Genomic DNA, 19,845 nt, shown 5'->3' with positions numbered 1-19,845 from the left:
GGCGACTCCGCGCCTCCTAGAATGTGTGCATCAGAATGTCTACCAGTACCGCAAAGATCCAATGGACGTTTCTCACAAGGCCTATGACAAAGGATGAAACATCAATCCTTCATGCGGTATGTAAACCAAAGAGTCTAGTATTTGGTGGAAATCCCATTGATCGGTCCCAATAATACTTTTCAGTTGAGTTCTCTGCTCGCAAAGTCATCATTAGCCATGCTGGATGAAGGCCTCCCCACATCATCACTACCCGTCATGGTCCCACGATGCCACGATCCATTTCAACCCTGCACATACACCCGTGGTGGTCACCACCCTCTGTCGTTATCCTGTGTACATTGATAGTTACCCCGTTGTGTTAGCGAATAAACGTGTTGCCTCCAAGTTCGAGTGTGTGCCTCTGTGGAACCCACAACATATATAACACCTCTGCGTCACGTGTCAAAGTGAATATGAAAAACTCCTGATACTGCTATAGCGTTCAATAAATAGCGAGTTTGTTCTCTGAAAAGCGCATAGTATTGAGTCAGACAAAAACGAGAATGAATGCACAGCTATGCGTAACCACCCGCAGAGTCACTGCAAGCTCTGCAAACTAAATTACGGGGAATACAACAGGTCAAGAACAATTCGTACGTCCTGTGGAAGAGATACAACACGGGGAAGTGTGTCCACACTACAGATGCTATGTGGAGGCATAGTCCATTACTTGGGATCCATAGATCCCAAAATAACAGTTCAGATTTACATGAAGGGTAAAGCACTTCACGTGACCTGACCACATTTTGCATGAAGCAGGTATACTCAGCAAAACACAGATACAAAAAAAACATTGCCCAGAAACATGTGAAGTGAGTTCAACTGAGTCGTAGACGTACTCTTGGAGACAACACATTTATTTAACACCAACACATGGGGTAACTGCCCCTTAACAGAATAACAACCTATGGTGGTGACCACCAGGCTAGCGACACGAATTACAACGTAACTGCTACTACGGACCGGCACCAACAGCTCGGGTCCAGATCCACGTGTCGGAGACTCGGATAACGTAGACGAAGGTTTCTTCAGGATCAACAACAACGTCGGTCCCTCTGGGAGACCCGGCTAATATCCTCTGTGGCATGGCCGGCTCCACCCTTGGCCACGACCACCTTCCAGAATCCTCGAGCAGGATCTGGACCCTGACCATGTGACCACCCCTAGCCCCCACTCGAGGCCCCTTTGTAGCCTTAACCGGTCACGTGTCCTCTCGGGTCAACCAGAGTGCCATGGCCTATAGTAACCCCTTTCCTACGGCTGGCACTCCCACACCCTATCCTGTAGGGGCTGGCACTGCACGCTGAGCGTGATGCCATCCAGCGCTATCACTCAGCGCTCACCGGGCCCCTCTAGGGCCGGTACTACACCCACATCATAGTGGTGCCCGCGATGTTGCTACACCGCACGCCGTGCCTCTCTAGGGCTGGCACTACACAGTGGCATCCCGCGATGTCACTACACATGTGCGGATGTATGTTGAACTTCTTTCACACCGTACGTAGCCAACCGTGCTAATCGGAGGTTGCGTGGGGAGCACCGGGAGAAAACCCACACGCGTGTGAGGGGACATTTCTCTTAATGACGAATTTCGCTTCATCCTTAAACCAGCAATGGCCAGTCCGTGGCATGGGAGACATGGAAACAAATTGCCATCTTACATGTTTTATATTTTTAGTTGTATATGGCTGAAACAGCATTTATGTTTTATACGTAACAATATATAGTACTCTACATACATACACAATACTGAGCATGGTATGCCCATATATGCGTGTGTGTTCACACCCATTAAAGCTCATGTAATGGCCGTGTAACCTGTAACTGCAATTATGGTGAAAGGGAGAATGAGTTTCTTTGCCATACATTACAAAATACCCAGATGTTATGCCGCCTTAATAGCATTTGTACGTTCGTAAGTGGTCGCTGTTATGGCTGATTAAGTCTGATGTACGCGCATGCACTGTCTATACATTTCAATGCATCATCACGTATACTTTGCACGCCACATTTGTACGCGTACACTCGATGCTCTCGAAAAGAGTTTGCGTGCAACATAAAAAAGCGTTGCATTCTCCACTGCTTCTACCAATGGGTGCGACACGGTGGTGCCTTATTGCCCTCCTGCACTCCCCACTCCGCTCCCTCCCCCCATCCCTACCTCACTCCCTCCCCATCCCCACCCCACTCCCTCCCCATCCTCACTCCGCTCCCTGCCCCACTCCATCCCCCCCCCGTCCTCACCCACCTCCCATCCCCACTCCATCCCCTCCTCCCGTCCTCACCCCCCCATCCCCACTCCGCTCCCTGCCCCACTCCATCCCCTCCCCCCCGTCCTCATCCCCCTATCCCCACTCCGCTCCCTCCCCCATCCTCACTCCATCCCCACTCCGCCGCCCCCATCCCCATTCCCACTCCGCTCCCTCCCCCCATCCCCACCCCATCCCCCATTCTCACTCCGCTCCCTCCCCCCATCCCCCATTCCCACTCCGCTCCCTCCCCCCATCGACACCCCCCCATCCCCCATTCCCACTCCGCTCCCTCCCCCCATCCCCCATCCCCACTCCGCTCCCTCCCCCCATCGACACCACCCCCATCCCCCCATCCCCACTCCGTTCCTGTGCTCAGGCCCAGCGGCGACAGGGGAGTGCGGCGCAGACAGTGGAGGAGGAGGAGAGAGCACGGGGTGGCGGGCCCAGACAGATTCGGCACCGCGTGTAGAAAAAAAAATCTTCCAAGCTTCAACCGCACATACTAATCTGTACTTGGCACCCCAAACACATACTCGCCATTTCTTACCGGGGTGGAAAAAAATATATATCAGTGCTTGTTGTTCTAAAAAAATATGTGATTAGGCATACCATTCATGACTGGATTGTCCTTATTCTCTCACCTCATTTGTTACTCCATTGTCTGAAAGGCCACTGTCGAAACAGTCACTGACTGGAAATTTTGGAGCAGTGGTGGTGGGAGTGTTTTGGAAATGATGACGGTGGAGATGACGCATTTTCTGCCTGGTGTCGTAGCTAATTGACTTGACCCACGCCAACAAAACAAAATATCTACAGCCTCCGAAAATCATCGACTCTCTTGAAAAACAACATCCTCGTTTGGACACAAAGGCACTCGGCCCTTTTACCCATTTTGTCTCAGAAAGAGACAACCGCGTGTGAGCTCGCATTTTTAAATCCTTTATATTAAGTTCGCTTGCTTGCTTGCGTGCTTGCGTGCTTGCTTGCTTGCTTACGACCGTGCAAATCTTTCGGTCGTTTTTTAATCCACTTCCCGTGATCCAATCGAGCTGACATTTTGCACACAGACTCGTTGTGCGAGACAATTAATGTTCGTGAAATTTTACACCGTTTAGGGAAAACAAATTAAATATTTAATTACCAATTTCTTAATACTGGCAGACAATCATCTGACCCATAGGTGGCAGCCATCTCAAGCCAGAGGACGAGAGGACTCTAGCCGCCACGCATATAAAGGATTTATAGTGAAAGACTTTGTTTTTACGGGTTAAATTTTTTTGGTTGACATCCACAAACATGCGTTGGCCATTACTTGTTCCGCAAAACGTTTCCACCGCCCCCCCCCCCCCCCCCCCCCCCAAAATATATTTAACGTTCTTAACTTCCTACCTTTTCAACAACAACAAACAACAAACCCACATGTTTATTCTCTTCCCCGCCCTGCATAAACCCTCCTGGCACATTAACGAGTCGCTTAAAGTCAAAGGTCAAAGCGGTTCCCCCCTGCGCCACTCCAATTGCCAAAGGGGGCATCTTGCTTCGCCTTCCTTGGGGGCCCCGGTGCCACGGGTGGAAATATCCTCCCTCGAATCCATGTCGTTGGCCTGTCTCCCTCCATGGGAGCACAAATGTTGTCGTCCCGCTAAAGTGGTACTCATTTTACTCACTCCCCTCTCTTCCCCAAAGGGATGACAGGTTCAATGAAACAACCAACTGATTATGAGCGAAATGTCTGCGCACAGAATTCGACGCGAACCAGGCGCGATTGGGAAACCGTTGCCCTCTCGTGGTGGCTCGCGTGTACTGTGCGAGGTGCACGATCCCGAACCCGCGTAAAATGAACATTGCAAATAAATGATCACGTGAATGAAATCAAAACAAGTGATTGTGAATGCAATAAAACACGGAGACGTCGATTTTAAAGCAAACAGTGACGTGTGGGCCAACATGCCAGCTTTCAAAACCATACCTTTTAAAAAAAAACGTAACTAACGTATAATTACAAAAATGTATGGAGGAAAACACAGGAGTATATTTTATCCATTCTAAACTGATCATCTCAACGAAACCAAACTAGTACAGATCTTGAAATTATATTTTTCCTACTATTGCGTAACGTTGAACCGCTAATTTGGATTACACCTGTCCAGCCGTTATGCGTTTTTTTTATATCTGCTGGTTTATTCCAGGATGTTTCTGTTACGCATCGTCGCTTTAAGATGTTCTGTGTTCATATTTTGTTTGTTGCGGTTGCACCCGACTTAAGAGCCGCATGGCTCATAGGGCTACACCTAATAAATAAACTTGAAAAAACTTGAACTTGTTGCGGTGGCCAACTCTAAATCGGAGAAAGGGTAGCAGAATTTTAATGATTCAGGTTCAATCACGTGTGCTGTGACCCACTGGGCCGCAAAACGGAGCAGGAGATGGCAGTGCAGGAAATGGTCTCGTGATCAGTCTGTGTGGAATATTCAGCGTTGTTCCCCTTGATATGCCTGAGTTGTTATAGATTTCTTTATGCGTACTTTAAAATTATTTTTAAAAAAATCACAAAATTCTGGACATTCCTGAAAGAGTCTGAGGCTTGAATTATTAAATGAAGTCACTTAATTTACACCTTAATACGTGCCGTTATGAGTGGTATTTCCACATTAATATGAATTTCCTCCATATCCATTACATTGATTAAAACACAATAAAATGGTGCCATCAATGTTCTCATTTGCAGTGACCTTTAACTGACGTCTTAACCCTTCCTTAGCCCTTAGACAGCACCCTGCAACATCAAAGGTAAACTTTGCCACAGTAATGACTGGTTACTGTAGAAAGTTGCATGCTGTTGGGCTGCCTTCGAGATTTGCACCTAGACTGCGATTGTGATGTGAGACAGTGTCAAATATCAACCTGACCACCAAAATCAGAATGCGGATTATACGCTTAGTCATTGCTGTAGGTTAACACATATCAAATCGTTATTGGAAGAGGTTATTAGGCAAAATATGTGCAAACTACTCTACTGGGAGCTACTGGGTTTCTTTTCTTTTTAAGAAATGACAGGCGACCATCAATGCATTTGTCCAAACGTGCATTAAACCAGGCTGCAGAAAATAAAGTGCGCGAAAGGTGGATATTGACGAGTTATCACAATAAAATAACCGCGATTATTTTCTTTCCTACGCCAAACGCAATTCTGTCGAGGTATTCCTTTCGTATATGAACTATAATCGAGGGTGTTTACATGTGCAGTTTAACTTATAAGAAGGTACTAGAAGTGATATCAAACTATCGGCACTCCAAAATGGCTGGATGAGTCATTGATGACCGCGATGAAGGTACACAACGTAGTTGGCGTTGCGTCACTTGGCCATGAATAATTAAACATAGCTGCCCTCTTGCATCTGCCAGGTGTTTAGAATTTAATGACTTAGGATTTCTGGCACACGGGATGTTTGAATTTACAACAACAAAAAAGATTGCATTCGTTTTTTTTTGCTTAAATAAATGCTTATATCCATTAATGTTGTTATCTATTAACAACAACAAAGTCAGCAGAGAAATTGCATGAATACAGTACATACAGTACATACTATGCATAATTCAGTTCCCTTGAACAGTGCATGCATGCATTTCATTTTACAGTGTGTTGAAAAGGCACCGCTTAGCGTGTCGGATGTTGTGCATAGGAAAAGAACCGTGTTTTTTTCTCAAAACTCGATCGCACCTCCGATTAGTTGGTTGGCTACGTACGGCACGAAAGAAGTTCAACATGCATTAATCATCAGCCATGTTCTAGCCACTGTTTAATGAAGGGGTCCCATGTAATTTCTATCCCTCGCGGTCCCGCGATGCCACAGTCCGCCATTGGTCACGTGCATGGGCAGATCTCACCGCTCTATCTCCACAGTGGGCATCCTCTCGGGCATGTGCTCTCCTCTGGCCGCCATTCTGTCTCCAAATTGGCCCATCTGCTGTCATGCCTTCTCGCGAACTTGGCCTGCTTAAGCCCACTTGCCTTTCTAACAGGCAATAGCGTGCCTTTCACTTGCATTTGCTCTTTGATCCACGTGTTGCTCTTTCTGTATCTCGGCGTAATTCGCAGCGTGCATGTATTCATCTATTCTTGTTTGTGTACTTTTCAGCTTTGTTCTATACCCTTTATCCATGTCTCTAATCCGTATGCCACGGCAGGTCACACAGATTGATTGCAACCCTTTAGGCACAATCTTTCGTTGCTTATTGTCAAATTTAATTTTACAAAAGCACTCCGTCCTGCTCTCACTGCCTCTTTATTCTATAATTTTGTCTGAGTCTGACTCCACCGTCAATAATTGTCCAAGCTAAACATATCTCTGTTGCGTTTTCCAGTTACATCCCTCCAATAATGATTTCATTGTCGTTCAACGACCTTGTCGATTCCACTGAATCACATTCTTTTCCACAGTCTACAAAAGCTAGGCCCAGAGGAATTTTATATTCATTTGTCTATCATAAAATCCAAGTTGTAGTTTATATTCCACACGTAGTCAATGGCTGAAACCACCATTTTCTATTGGGTATCCTCTAAAGTGACCATTGTTAAGTTTTTCATTAACAGCACTGTATATTTGCGTGCTAAAAAGACTCATGGGTCTGTAATGCAACGTCGGGTTCTGTTCAATTTTAAATCAAAGAATGATGGAGGCATCATTTCACTATTGAGGTATTTTATTTTTATGTAAAAAAAATGCTTAAATATCCACTAATTTAGCTCCATCAGCTGGTTCCGCTTCTTTGATGCCAAGGTGGTGAGATGTTAACTCCCTCGTCTCGTATGTAGGAGGTTGTGGGTTCAATTCCGACCCTAATGCCTCCTGTATATTTTGAGTTTGCATGTTCTCCCTGTGGTCGCATGGATTTTTCCCCGGGTCCTCCGGTTTTTACCTCCACATTTATAATCAACATGCATTTAAAGTATGTGGCTGCGACTATAAATGTCCACGTGATGATAAGCCACTTCGTTGAGCTATCATTTGCGGCCAGGTCACTTCTGAAAAAGAGCTACATCTTATCTAGTAAAATAAAAAAAATAGTTAATAGTTTGATGGTGTCCCCAGTTATTCCATCCAATCAATCCGTATGTACGACTGTGTGTGTGTGAGGGCATGTATGTGGCAGACCACGCCTCTGGCCGGATTTTCAATCTCACGCTGCAGCGGCATCCCTTCCAGCCTTGGAGTGGTGGGCGAGGTTTTGTGGTGATTCTTTGCCACACATTGGTGTAAATTATGTGACATTAACCACCCAAGAGTTGTGCCGCCGTGCCCCACTATCCAACCACTTTTGGAACCATGCCCCCCCCCATCTACTCCATGGCCACAATGCACTGCGTCTACTGCCCAAGGTGGGATGGAATATGGCCCCCAAATTCTATCTCAATTGTGCTGTCAGCATCGTGTCATGGGACAGATAACCCCATTGAGAACCCTCAGAGAGTAGTGCATCACCCTGTGTTAGAGAACATTCCGGGAAAGGAGATATCACAGAACTACTGCCGTTATCAAAACTACTGCTGAAATACTCTTTGGGTCTTTCGGTAAAGTCACGTAGATAGAAAAATAATAACATAATAAAAATCACGACGTTTCGATCGCAACAAGCAATTTTTCTTCAGGGGAAAATACAGCAGGCGGACTGCTGTGGCAGGAAGAAATGTAGCGAAAGAGCTACTGCAGCCATGGTTATAAAGGTTTCAGATGGGTACAACCCAAGAGAAAGTGGGCGGGGCTAGAGATGGAATTTGCAAATAAATGTAAGATCGCAGAGCTATGTACAGTATACCTGGGCCATTGTTTTGTTAAAATCTCTTCAAGTGAGCTATTATCCACAATAGCAGGCAGCACTTTACCGCTTGCCCTGTGAGGAATAGAGTATTCATCAGGTGAAAGTCAAACTTATATTTTTCATTCTCAGAGCTAGAACTTAGCAAAATTACATTGATTGTAATATGACGGGTTATATGTGCAGTCATTTGTGACCAGACTGAGACCATCAACTCGCTAAAATTGAGACATTAGTTGTTTTCAAAGAGGACTGCCACAGATTTTAACCGAAGGTCTCAGTGGTACCCACCTCGGTGCTCTGACCCTCACCCTTGAATGTTTTACAGCGTAACAAGCATGCAGCCTTTGTGTATAGGGCGAGGCTGGGAATTTCATGGCCAGTTAGCAAAGGAAATTTGGAAATTCTAAATACAATCTGACAGTAAGGCACTCTAGATATATGAAAAGAAATGAGGGTGAAATGGCCAGGACACGGGTGTAAGATGTGGGGCAGTGCAAAAGGAAGGGTTGCCCATTTCGCGGCGCCGGTCGAGCCAACATTACATTCTATTGCCAGAGAAGCAAAAAAAGCGGTGGCTATTTTGAAGCCCACATACTTCTTTGCTGGCTCTTGGAAATCCCAGAGGCGTCTGTCGCATTTCCTGATTGGAAACAGGTGAATCCAATCGGGCTGCGCGATGATTAAATAATAACAATGCTTATCTGATTGGCGGGATAGAGAAAGAGAGCATTCATTGCCCAGGGTGTGCCTGGGTAATTGTGTCGGCTGCTGCTATATAAAGGTGGCTGTAGAAAACGCGGCTCGGTTCCTGGGGTTGCCTGAGCACGCAAACTGGGACACGGGATGTGTCCACGGCGCCCTGTTTGTGGGCCGAACGGAGCTGTTGTGTACCATTGAATTATCAATAAAAAGTACACACAGAACTCTTTTTTCTGGTAGTTCACTTGGCAGTGCTAAAAATATACACCATCGTTCTATCGGCAGAGAAAAAGCAGAGGTTTCCATTCGAAGGGAAGATCATTAGATGGTGAAAGACTTAACTGGATACCTTGAAGATCATGAACAGGAGTAGAGAAACAAAATCGCGTGATCGGAATAGGCCTGCAAACAGGAGGTGTTTCACGAATCCCCAGTCGTGAGTAATACGAAATATGAAATGTGCAAAAATGTCGGTATTGGCAGACCATAAAAAGCAATGGCGAGATGTTGTAGCATTTATAGCAGTGACCATGATGACCTTGTGACCTTCATTTTATGATTCCAAAATGTATAAATGTTGCTGGTAATCTGTGAACTAGACCTCATGAGACTGGTCACATGCTGCTAGTGATGTATTAAAGATGGCTTCATGACCCCCAAAACCAAGCCCTCAAAAAAGGTACCATTTCGGTAATGTTTGTGTAAATAACTGGACTTCTGTCTTTGGCGATGCAAAGTGATGGGGTTGAAAATGATCTAATTCGCAGATCGGGAACCTATTATTGGCAAAAAAAACACCTTCCTTAATTGGGATCACTTATCTACAATATCACGGATGACAGAATGAATTAACACCCAATTTATTTTATCCTTTAAAAAATGGATTGTGGTTGAAGAGCTTGTCAAAATATATATGGCGAAGTTACCTTTACATCCTCAGAAATTGCCGAGCAATGTCCCTCGAGAAACAACAAAATAGTAAAAAGGCTAAGAATGTGCTTGAATTCAGGCAATTATTTTTCTCACAATCAAACTGTTTAATATTAACAACAAAAACGCATAGGTAGGCTGCAGCTGCAGACAAAAATTTGGCACATTCATTTGAATTTCCAATTAAAACATGGTAGCTCCATTGTTACTGATTCAAATGTGTTTTTTATCAGTATATAGTTTCAAGTTGATGTTGTTTAATCAGGTTGGTGAGAACTCAAGAGACCAGACTAGTCTCAATTGCACGACTGACCTGGGGCACTAATCCGCAATCAGGGGTTATGATTGCAATGTATCATCCAAATTGAGTCCTTTCGAGTTTTTAAAAGTTAACCTTTCATCAAACATAGTAAATGGCTAATTGTTTAAATGGACACGAGACGTCTTTGATTTCTGCAGAAGTCACAATTCTTCTGTGGGTAATTCCCGATCCATTCATAATCAACGTTTTTGGGTTTAGATCGCGTTATTTATAAATGTGTCATAACCCTCCACCACCCGACACGGCCAATCAGTAAAAAGTGTCACGTTGACAAAAGACAAATAGTTCACTGCTTTAGCCCACCGGTGTGTTGAAGCCACAACATTTACAATTATAAATAACGCGATCTAAACCGAAAAACGTTGATTATGAATAACATTGGTCGCGAAAGCCTACGTGTTATCCCGATCCATTGTTGGGATGGAATTCCCACACTGCCAAGGTTGTCTCATCCATGCAAGGAGCATATACACAAGTCAGCCTCTTCGGCCGTCCATGCCCCACAAGCCCCCCCCACCCCCTCCTGCCCGTCTTGAATGCCACGCACCAATCGGGAATGAAATTACGAACACTGCTGGGCATCGGCCGTAAAGGTTAACGGCGATTCTGGTCGATACCGGCTGGCCGGTCCCAGGGTTAATTTCAAATGACCGTTATTGACAGAATTGCCATACAAATGGATTACATAGGCATGGGTCGTACATTTCACTGGCGATTCCAATGAGCTGGTCAGGCCCCAACGGGCCCTTCTCTCTCCTGCCTGAACATCACGCTGGGTTCCATGCAGCCCAGTTCGACACAATACCATGATTGTAACAATCAACCAATTCGATTAAAAGTGTACAATTGTGATTGCAGGCAAGGCAACATGCATCTTGTTGATTGGTTTCTGATTTACATTACTGTACGTATTTTAAGCCAATTCTGTGGACATTTACCGACCAAATGAAGCCAAATAAATCGTGTAATGTTGTGTTTGATGATATGACGGATAGTAATCCTTAAATTAATGCTGGTAAATATATGCAATCTGTAATAAAATTCACAAAGAATGTATTGCCAAAATGTTTTACAAGCATAAACGACTCTTAAAATATAAATAGTTTACCTATAAATGCATTCTCTAAAGAATCCAGAGTCAATTGGCATTCATTATGTTTTTTCTAACTGATGCCTGAACACTCGAGTTATATAGGGCCCAATAAAATATATTTTATAATAATATAATAATGCATGTTATCATCTAAACACTCACACTATATACGGCACCCGATATAAATATTTATTCAAATGCCCCAAGGGTCGGCAGCCAAAATAACAAGAAGAGCAACTTTTTGTTCCAGTTCGGTAAAAAAAAACCTCAATATTTCATGAGCCGCAATGCACTGCGTGCGTGGTGAATCCGAGACGGTGGCAGTGACCCTTAATAAGGTGACGTCACAAAGCAGTCCGCGTGATGCTCCGGAGACGCGGGCTGCCGACCCCCCTGGTACGGCCCAAGCTCAGGTCGATGATTTGAGTGTTAAACTGGCCTGAAGGGAATATTTGAATCTGATAATAATCAGGTCCTACTCAAAGGGCTACCCGGGGGGGTGGGGGGTTTGACCTGAGAAACCAGATATTGGTCGGGGCGGAAGATACAATGAGTTAACAGAGAAGCAGACGGGAAAATTCAATGAGCGAGCAGACTTCAATGCATGCACACACGGTCCTGTTATATAGCCTTATAGCTGTGAATGTATCACAAATCATTCATGCATAAATGTGTTTGATCCCTAAAACACCCAATGAACATTTTTATTTCATATTATTTATTTACTTGCAGCAGTAGCTTCTCATATGGTTTAATTTAAATTAACGGTGGTGCTGGTTAGGATTATTACAGCGTGACAATCATGGCACAGGTTGTCATTCGGAACAGCTCTGCTTTTGTTCACCGTAGAATAGGGAAATAAATAATTACTTTATGACTGTATATGCGGTCTGCCAATAGGGGGTCCAATTATTTCTGTGTTTCCTAAATACCGTGGCGTACATTATACCGTGAATATGAAACTGATTAAACGATACAATAATAAATATATATAAATGCATACATTTGACGAGGCAACGTCAGTAGGCTTGCAGACTGCTGTCAAATGTAATGCGGTGAGACTATGTAGTGTGCCGTGCTAACTTCTCTCCGTCCACACAACAATGGCAGTCATTCATACGAGCTATTTTCATGTATCTTCCCCCCCCTCCGCCCCTTTTAAAATGCATTCCGGTACAAGCAAATTCGTGTAACCGTTTAATGATTTTTTTAGAGAACAAAATGTAAAAACATTTACGAATGCTAAATTAAAAAAAAACACGTTTAAAACATTAACAATTGATTATACTATGTTAGGGGCGCAGGTCTGCAATTGATCCTCACGCCACTGACGGCGGAAGGCCCCTCCACTCGATGGAGCTGTGCAGAGCCCTTCTATAGGGGTGTATTTGGCCTACTCGTTCACGCTGGCCTGACGACTTCGAGCAGGCTGGGGCATCGACAATTTGTCCGATCACATTGTATCTTGCCCATCGGCTAATTGTGGTGTACTCATTTATAGTGGGGGCACCACGGTGGCTATGATATGTGAACTACCTCGCCTCGTATACAGGAGGTCGTGGGTTCGATCCCGACCCTGACGCCTGTTGCTGTATATTTGGAGTTTGCGTGTCTCTCTTCACGTGGTCGCGTGGACCTTTCCCTCCACATTTAGAATAAACATCACGCGTTTAGAGTATTTGGCTGCTATACATTTCCACGTGATAAGCCACTTCGTTGAGCTATCATTTGTGATGGCAAAGTCGCTTATGAAAAAAGGCTACATAGCTCAGTGGGACCACCTTACCTGGTAAAATGATTTATTTAAAAAAAAACTATGCTGGGTGAACAGACGGGCAGGGTGGTGAGTTAAAAAAAAAAACTTACTCCATTATTGCAGCTGCCACGCCCCGGGATTGAAATTCCAGTGTGCCAATCATCACACCAGAGTGGGTAGCATCGCTGATACCCATATTATAACGCGTTACATGTTTAACTGTCTCGCACGCATCTCGAAAGGGTGAGTGTGTTTCGTGTGTTTGATACGCACAGAGCCGGTAATATTATCACAAACATCAGAGACCACGAAAGCCGACAAAAAAAATTGTCATCGATGCAATGACATGATGTTTGTCAATTACAATCATCAATTACAGTGGCTTGCGAGTGCACGCATTTCGACGACTGAGCAATGATTAATTTGACCACATAGCTTCATCCTACATTAATTGGCACTGTACACGATGACAGTATATTTGAACAAATGAGCTTGCTTATGCATGTAATTGGTTTTATGCGCAACATCGTACATTTCTATAAAAGCACTTTTCACGTTTGATGTTTGCAGCCATCGGGGTACACGGAACCTTACAAAGATCGATTTGGTTATACGTCTTCATGACTATTGTGGGCGACATCCCTTTGTACTCCCTTACAATGAAAAAACATTCTTACCAGTGCATTACGAGCTCATTTAAATAGCTAACTCTAGACTGCGGTGAATATAACATTATATTGTGCAAGAGAAATGTGGAATTAATGTCCAATTCAGCAAAGCTTGTAATGGACTCTAAGATACATAAAAGAAAAGCGCAGTAAGATTCGTGGTTACATTTTAAGGTCTGTATATAATGATGCTTTCACATAAAAAAAAACCGGGACTTAGAAATAAACCCTGACCTTGTATGTATGTATGTTGCACTTGTTTCCTACCGTACATAGCCAACCGTACTAATCGGAGGTGCGGACCTGAGGCTATCATGTCACAATACCCTATACTCACTCATAAGAGATGGGTATATTTAGAGGCACACCATAGCACTGTACATTATTTGCGATATGTGGGTTAGGTCCAGGCAGCAGCCACTAACAGTCATGCATATATTCATACGAGTTCAAATATCAGGGAATTTTTTTTTATTGGACAAGTGCTGGCCCAATGCATTTCATTTGTTTCTCATGGAAGACCTTGAAAACGAGGAATGGCTGCAATTTGATATCACCTACATGATGTGGTATCTGCAATGCCATGTGGGACATCTCCCAAATTTGAGATCTGGACTCCTCTGACAGTTGATGCAGGTTACGTGAAAGTTGGCAGCGCTTTGATAATTTTACCATAGAAATTACTGGATGATTGCTGCGTTCGAATCAATCAGCTGTGTGACAGCCACTTCTAAAATTGGTAAATAAAGGAAAAGATGCATCCTTGCGATTGCATTGCTCATGTCTCCAGTCGAAATATCTCAAGAGGGTACTTGATAAAAAAAATGGCCAACGTTGGCTGTTGGTTTGCAGCACCAATGTTGGATGTTCCAAACCAAAATACGACTTTGATTTCATTATATTTTTGTTGGAAAAGTAAACAATGACCAAAAGCAGCCCAGCCTATTTTTTTGCAGCAACGTTTCACTTTACTATCCTCCTGTGTTGCCACAATGAGCTTAGCCGTTCGCCAACACAGGCTAATGTCAGCATTTTAAACAGGTAACTGTCAATACCAATACTTTATTTCAAATTCCCAATGCATTACACATTTATACATTCACTGTCTCATACAGTCCCTTCATTAATAATATATATGACAAACATGGCAGCCTTTGTCGGTGTGGTGTCGAGAAGTATATTAACATCTGGCTTAACTTCCACTGCAGCATTTATTATATTAAATCGCTTCGTACAGCATTGCTTTTGGCTCGAGTTTGCGTGAAGACAATGCGTGTACATTACCTCCAGAGTCGCAAACAGTTCAGGTGAAATGAGAGTGGTGGAGGCTGCTCTACAGCTTTGTGGAGAGCAAAGCAGCGGGCTTGGTTCTGCTGGCAGGGGATCGTGACTTGCGTCTGCACGACAAGTGAAACACACTGCATCATAGTCTGGAAAAAAAAATGTTTTGTCTGCTTACAAAAAATGACCTAATCATTGCTCTCAAATGGTCATGTTGTATGTACATCATTTTCTCACCTCCTCACAAAAAATGCATATACTGTATATACAAGAATGGAGACCAGCATGTGAAATGGAATGGACAAATATTCAAGGACGATTATAATTATTCAAAAGGCTTGAGGAATAGAATTCATAAAATGCAGGTGACATGGGTTTTTTTTTATACATTATTATTTAGGTTGATATTGAAATAAAAAAAAAGTTGATGCCAACCTCGGGTTTTAATTTTTATATCTTGCTTACGTCAAAAAAATCATGACATTGGAATCACTAGGACTGCCCGTGCATGCGTAAGGGCTACACAGCCGCAATGCAAGCTGGGTGGGTGGGAGGGGGCATGACGTCACAAACCCGGCTCAACGTCATAACGCAGATATGCGTGGTGACATTACCACGGCGCACTCCCCGCGTGTCAGCCAGCAAAACTTTTTTTTTCAATTTACTACGATTGCTTAATAGAATAATAGTGATCAAGTACGTGTTAAATGTTAAGCCCATGGGTAAAAACAAGGAAGCAAGATAGTAAAATAGAGGGGCCTTCGTGTTGTCTGGGAGGAATGCAGCAAACCTGCCACTGAAGCTTCTGAAATTAATATATATTCTTAAGAATGGCATTTTGGACTCTTAGATACCTAATTTTTCAAGATATTGTATTTGTCATAGAACTTTACTGTTGTTGGATAAAAACTGTAGGTTTCCAACTGGTCTTGCGGTATTAACAGTGTACCAGGACCTGCATATTCGGCTAAAAAGCACATAAATACAAACCTCGTGCGTTTTCCTAACATAACATATTGTTTTAAACGTGTAATATATGCAATGTAAATACACCAAAAATAGCAACAGAAAGTCGGAAGTAAATGAGGGAACGTATCATTAAAAATTTAACGAAAGAACAGAAATTGTACGGAAAAACCCCACAAGGATTGGTTCATAAATCTAAGAGTTTAATAACATGTAACGGAATCTACAATGAAAATGGATCACAAATAACAACAATATTCAAAGATTAAACTTCGTCAAGAAAAAAATCACGTGTTAAAATAAATAGGCGCGAAGATATTTCTTCGTGGAATTATAAAAACTAAAATATCTAAATGCAATTCATTACTTAAATTCGAACACTGCACCGTGCTGTACAATTTAAAAAATATATCGAATAAGGTGAACAAAAATAAAGAAGAAAAAAATATATATAAGCTTAACCTTGCCTAATCTAAGTCTAGACAAGAAGTGCTTGGAATTCCAATGCTCGCTGCTCGTCGTGAGCCCAGAGGTAGCCACGTGACTCGGTCGGTACTTGGGGTAAAAAAAACCCGCCAACATTAAAATGTAATTAAATGGAGGGACCCGTGTCACGACGAGACGTGCTCCTGCCAAACGGAGCCCACGTGCTTCCCAGCAGTTTTGCAAGGCCTCATAGGAGGAGAGGCTATTCCATTCATTGTAAATCTATAATTGAACGTGAGTTGATTTATTTACACTACTTACTTTTTCCGTACACGGTGAAAACATTTTACACGGTGTAAATATTCTAGAATACACGGGTGTGTTCGTTTTGTCCATTTACAAAGTCACATCTTGTTTGCGGAGCTGTGCTATCTGATTATTTCAGTAATCGATTACTCTCCCGATTATCGGTTTGATCGCTCGGACAATTTTGATCGGGAAACAAAATCTCTGTTCTCAGGTGTGCCCGCTAGACGGGAGGTGATGGGCGGTGCTTGGTAAACCTCATCGACATCAGCTGCGTCACATTTGGACCTGACGTCGTATGGGGGGTTTCCAGCCTTCGCGAGGCCGCGTGTGGTGGAGGCAACCGCCGTTTTTTTTAAATCGACCACAAATTTGAGTCCGTCCATCAACCCAATCGACGTAATCGTCCCAGCTCTTAATTGTTTTGCAAGCACGTTTGTGCTGCTGTCCACTGCCGTCCGTCATGATTTCAGCTGGTACCGCAAATGTGCGTTGCGTTAATGCCCGTTTAATTAGTAAACTAAAAGTAGAAATCAACAATCACTATTTCGGCCTTTAATCGAACACGACCTCTGATACACTGCACATCCACAATTTTTGTCTTTCTGGTGCTAGCGGTTGACAGCTCCACCTTGGTCACATCAATAATCTTACCCCAAAGTCCACTTGTAAAAAAAAATTCTCCCTGCACCGAACGGTTGAGCTATATGTCTTGTGACCCCCAATTAATTGACCCAGAAATCCCCTCCCCCCTTGCATATTCACATCTGTTTTAAATAAACCACCTTACTTACAAAAAAAAACAGACAATTAATTGGAGGGTCAGAAGACATCCAGACGGGCCTCTTGCACCATGAGACCGGCGTGTGTGCTTACGAACACGCACAGCCCTCTCGCAATCCGTCGTCCCGCATGGCTTATGAGCACAATACGCACGTGGCACAAGCACCGCGCGTGGCACAAGCACGCACGCGCGTGCGTGTTGTGTGCTGCACGCAAGCAGCGTGGTGTGGGTGGCGGCGAAGGGAGTGGGTGAGTGGTGTGGGGGGGCTGCGACCGGGGCTTGCCTCCCTCGCCTCTTGGCCCAGCTCTTTCGCATGAAACTCCCCACAGCCGACGCGACATCAAGGGCTGCCGTTACGGGAACGCACGGTGGATTCGCGCGATCGGTGAATCTGCTAAGGCCCCTTCTTTATGGGCTTTCCTTTTTATTTCATTTTTGTTACATATTTCATTCAGTTTATTTCAAACATATATTTCACTCCCTCCCTCCCCGCTACCCCCCAAGGAATATTTTCTCCCACAGCACCGCCAACTAAGGCAGTCGCCTACACCGACTGCCCCCTCCCCCCCGGAGGGAGTGGTGCTGCTGTGCCAAGAAGCACAGCGTGTGCGCCGCTCACGCGTTCCGCATCTCCGCCCTCAGATTGGTGCCCCCCGCACGTCTCGCGCACGCACGCGGCAGACCGCGCCGCGTGCACCCGGCGTGGTTGCTGCACAGCGCGCGTTCCTCAACCCCCCCCCCCCCCAGCGCCGTCTGTGCGGTGGCCACTCACCCCCCACCCCAACCCCACCCTCTGCCGAACACCCAACCCAGGATCCGTGCGCGGGGTGTCGTCATTCATCATCAACACCCATCATCATCATCAACAAGTTTGCAATCATGATCATCACTGTGATCATTGCCGTCAGCCATCATCAGAATCGTCGTCATTGTCATCGTCAATCGCTGCACAGGGGTTTACAACCCGGGCAGCTGCGATCAGTAGCTACCACAATCTGACAGGGTTGATTTAGATGATCAATCCTCTATTCTTCCATGATTTTTCTTGTTGCAAACATCTACTCCCCCCCAGGCGCATGCGCGGGCAGCGTCGTCATCGAGTCGTCGTATTCCAGCCCTTGGACTTTTTAGATCACGCCTCAAACAAATGTAATGGCAAATGTTACTTTAATGAATGAAGTGAAAGCTCTTTTTCTTGGTTCTTTCGGTAAAGTCACGTAGAATGGAAATAATATAAAATAAATATAACATTATAAAATAATTCTCACGACGTTTCGGCCACAACGCAAGCAGCCGTCCTCAGGTGAAGAACAGGTCTGTCGGAAAGACAGAGTCTTAATTGGCATATCATTTTATGCAAATATCATCTTGATATGCAAATTCGTCTTCATATGCAAATTCCTTTGACAAGGCGCCCCTTCCCCCTCCAACCCAGCTTAAATATACCCTGCCAAGCCTGGTGGTGCCCATTCAGACGCTGTCTTTCCGACAGACCTGTTCTTCACCTGAGGACGGCTGCTTGCGTTGTGGCCGAAACGTCGTGACAATTATTTTATTATGTTTTATTTTTATTATTTTATTATTTCCCTTCTACGTGACTTTACCGAAAGAACCAAGAAGATGAATCCCTGCAGTCACGAAAGCTTTACATCGAAATGAAAGCTCTTTATTACGTTTCAATTTATAAAAGCGTTGCACCTGGTGTGTCACCGTTTAAAGTCTGCAAAAGACATCCCCATCCACAACATCCCTCTCGGTTTTCTCACCTAAACGGTAAAGGCGCAGCACTGCAATGACAAATTGTGTTCCTGCCATGGTCGTTATACGCTATTAAACCCAGCCGTATTAGTCAACTTACTTCAATTTAAACTGCACAGGATTCATTACCGGTATATTATGTACTCTTCATTTACTTGATGGGTTTTTTTCGCCTTTACAACAAGGTAAATATCAAGAAGAACACGATTTTCTTCCTAATCTTTGATTATTTCTCATAATCTAAAACATATATGGAATAGCTATTCTGTACGTGTGATGTTTGAGCGTCATTGATATAAGAATAGTGTCATGCTACTTACAGCGTATATAACAGTAGTGGCAATTCTTTAGATGTACCCAAGCGTCCAGGCTTTATAGTCACAGTGTTTAAAAGGAAGAGTCTCACTGCTACTGAATTCTTACTCGGCTTGAGTCACTGCTGTGAATCGAGGTTGTATATTTCAAGGCGCCTTGGTGTGGCCCTTTAACGGGAAGTGCTGTGTAAATTCCACTTATTGGAATAATCATCACGCGAACTCCGATCATCATCGCAGCGGCTTTTGGCGAGCGCTTTCAAATGTGCTTCTGCGGCCAAATGGAATGCTCTTCCTTCTGACACTAGGAAGCAACTGGAGCTATGCACTTTTAAATCTGTACTAGCATAAGTACCCGGCATTGCCCGGGTGAAAAATATATTTCTTAATAACCTTACATATATACACAGATGGGCTGCTACCCCTGCCCC

General features: G+C 44.1%; 1 protein-coding gene across 14 annotated transcripts in view; it reads right to left on the bottom strand.

Annotated features, from left to right (window-relative positions):
- Positions 1 to 19,845, bottom strand: part of LOC133347466 (myelin transcription factor 1-like protein) — a 277,688-nt gene that overhangs the window by 185,198 nt on the left and 72,645 nt on the right. Inside the window, exon 4 of one of the 14 annotated variants that reach the window (XM_061559730.1) lies at positions 14,864 to 14,976. The exons of the other annotated variants lie outside the window; for them this stretch is intronic. The gene's annotated coding sequence lies outside the window, so the exon portion shown is untranslated. The remainder of the gene's footprint in view (positions 1 to 14,863; positions 14,977 to 19,845) is intronic. 14 annotated transcript variants of the gene reach the window in all.

Source organism: Lethenteron reissneri, chromosome 26, assembly GCF_015708825.2.
Source record: "Lethenteron reissneri isolate LAM-NWPU_2019-01 chromosome 26, ASM1570882v1, whole genome shotgun sequence".
Taxonomy (NCBI): domain Eukaryota; kingdom Metazoa; phylum Chordata; class Hyperoartia; order Petromyzontiformes; family Petromyzontidae; genus Lethenteron; species Lethenteron reissneri.
This window is presented reverse-complemented; position numbering and strand designations above follow the sequence as displayed.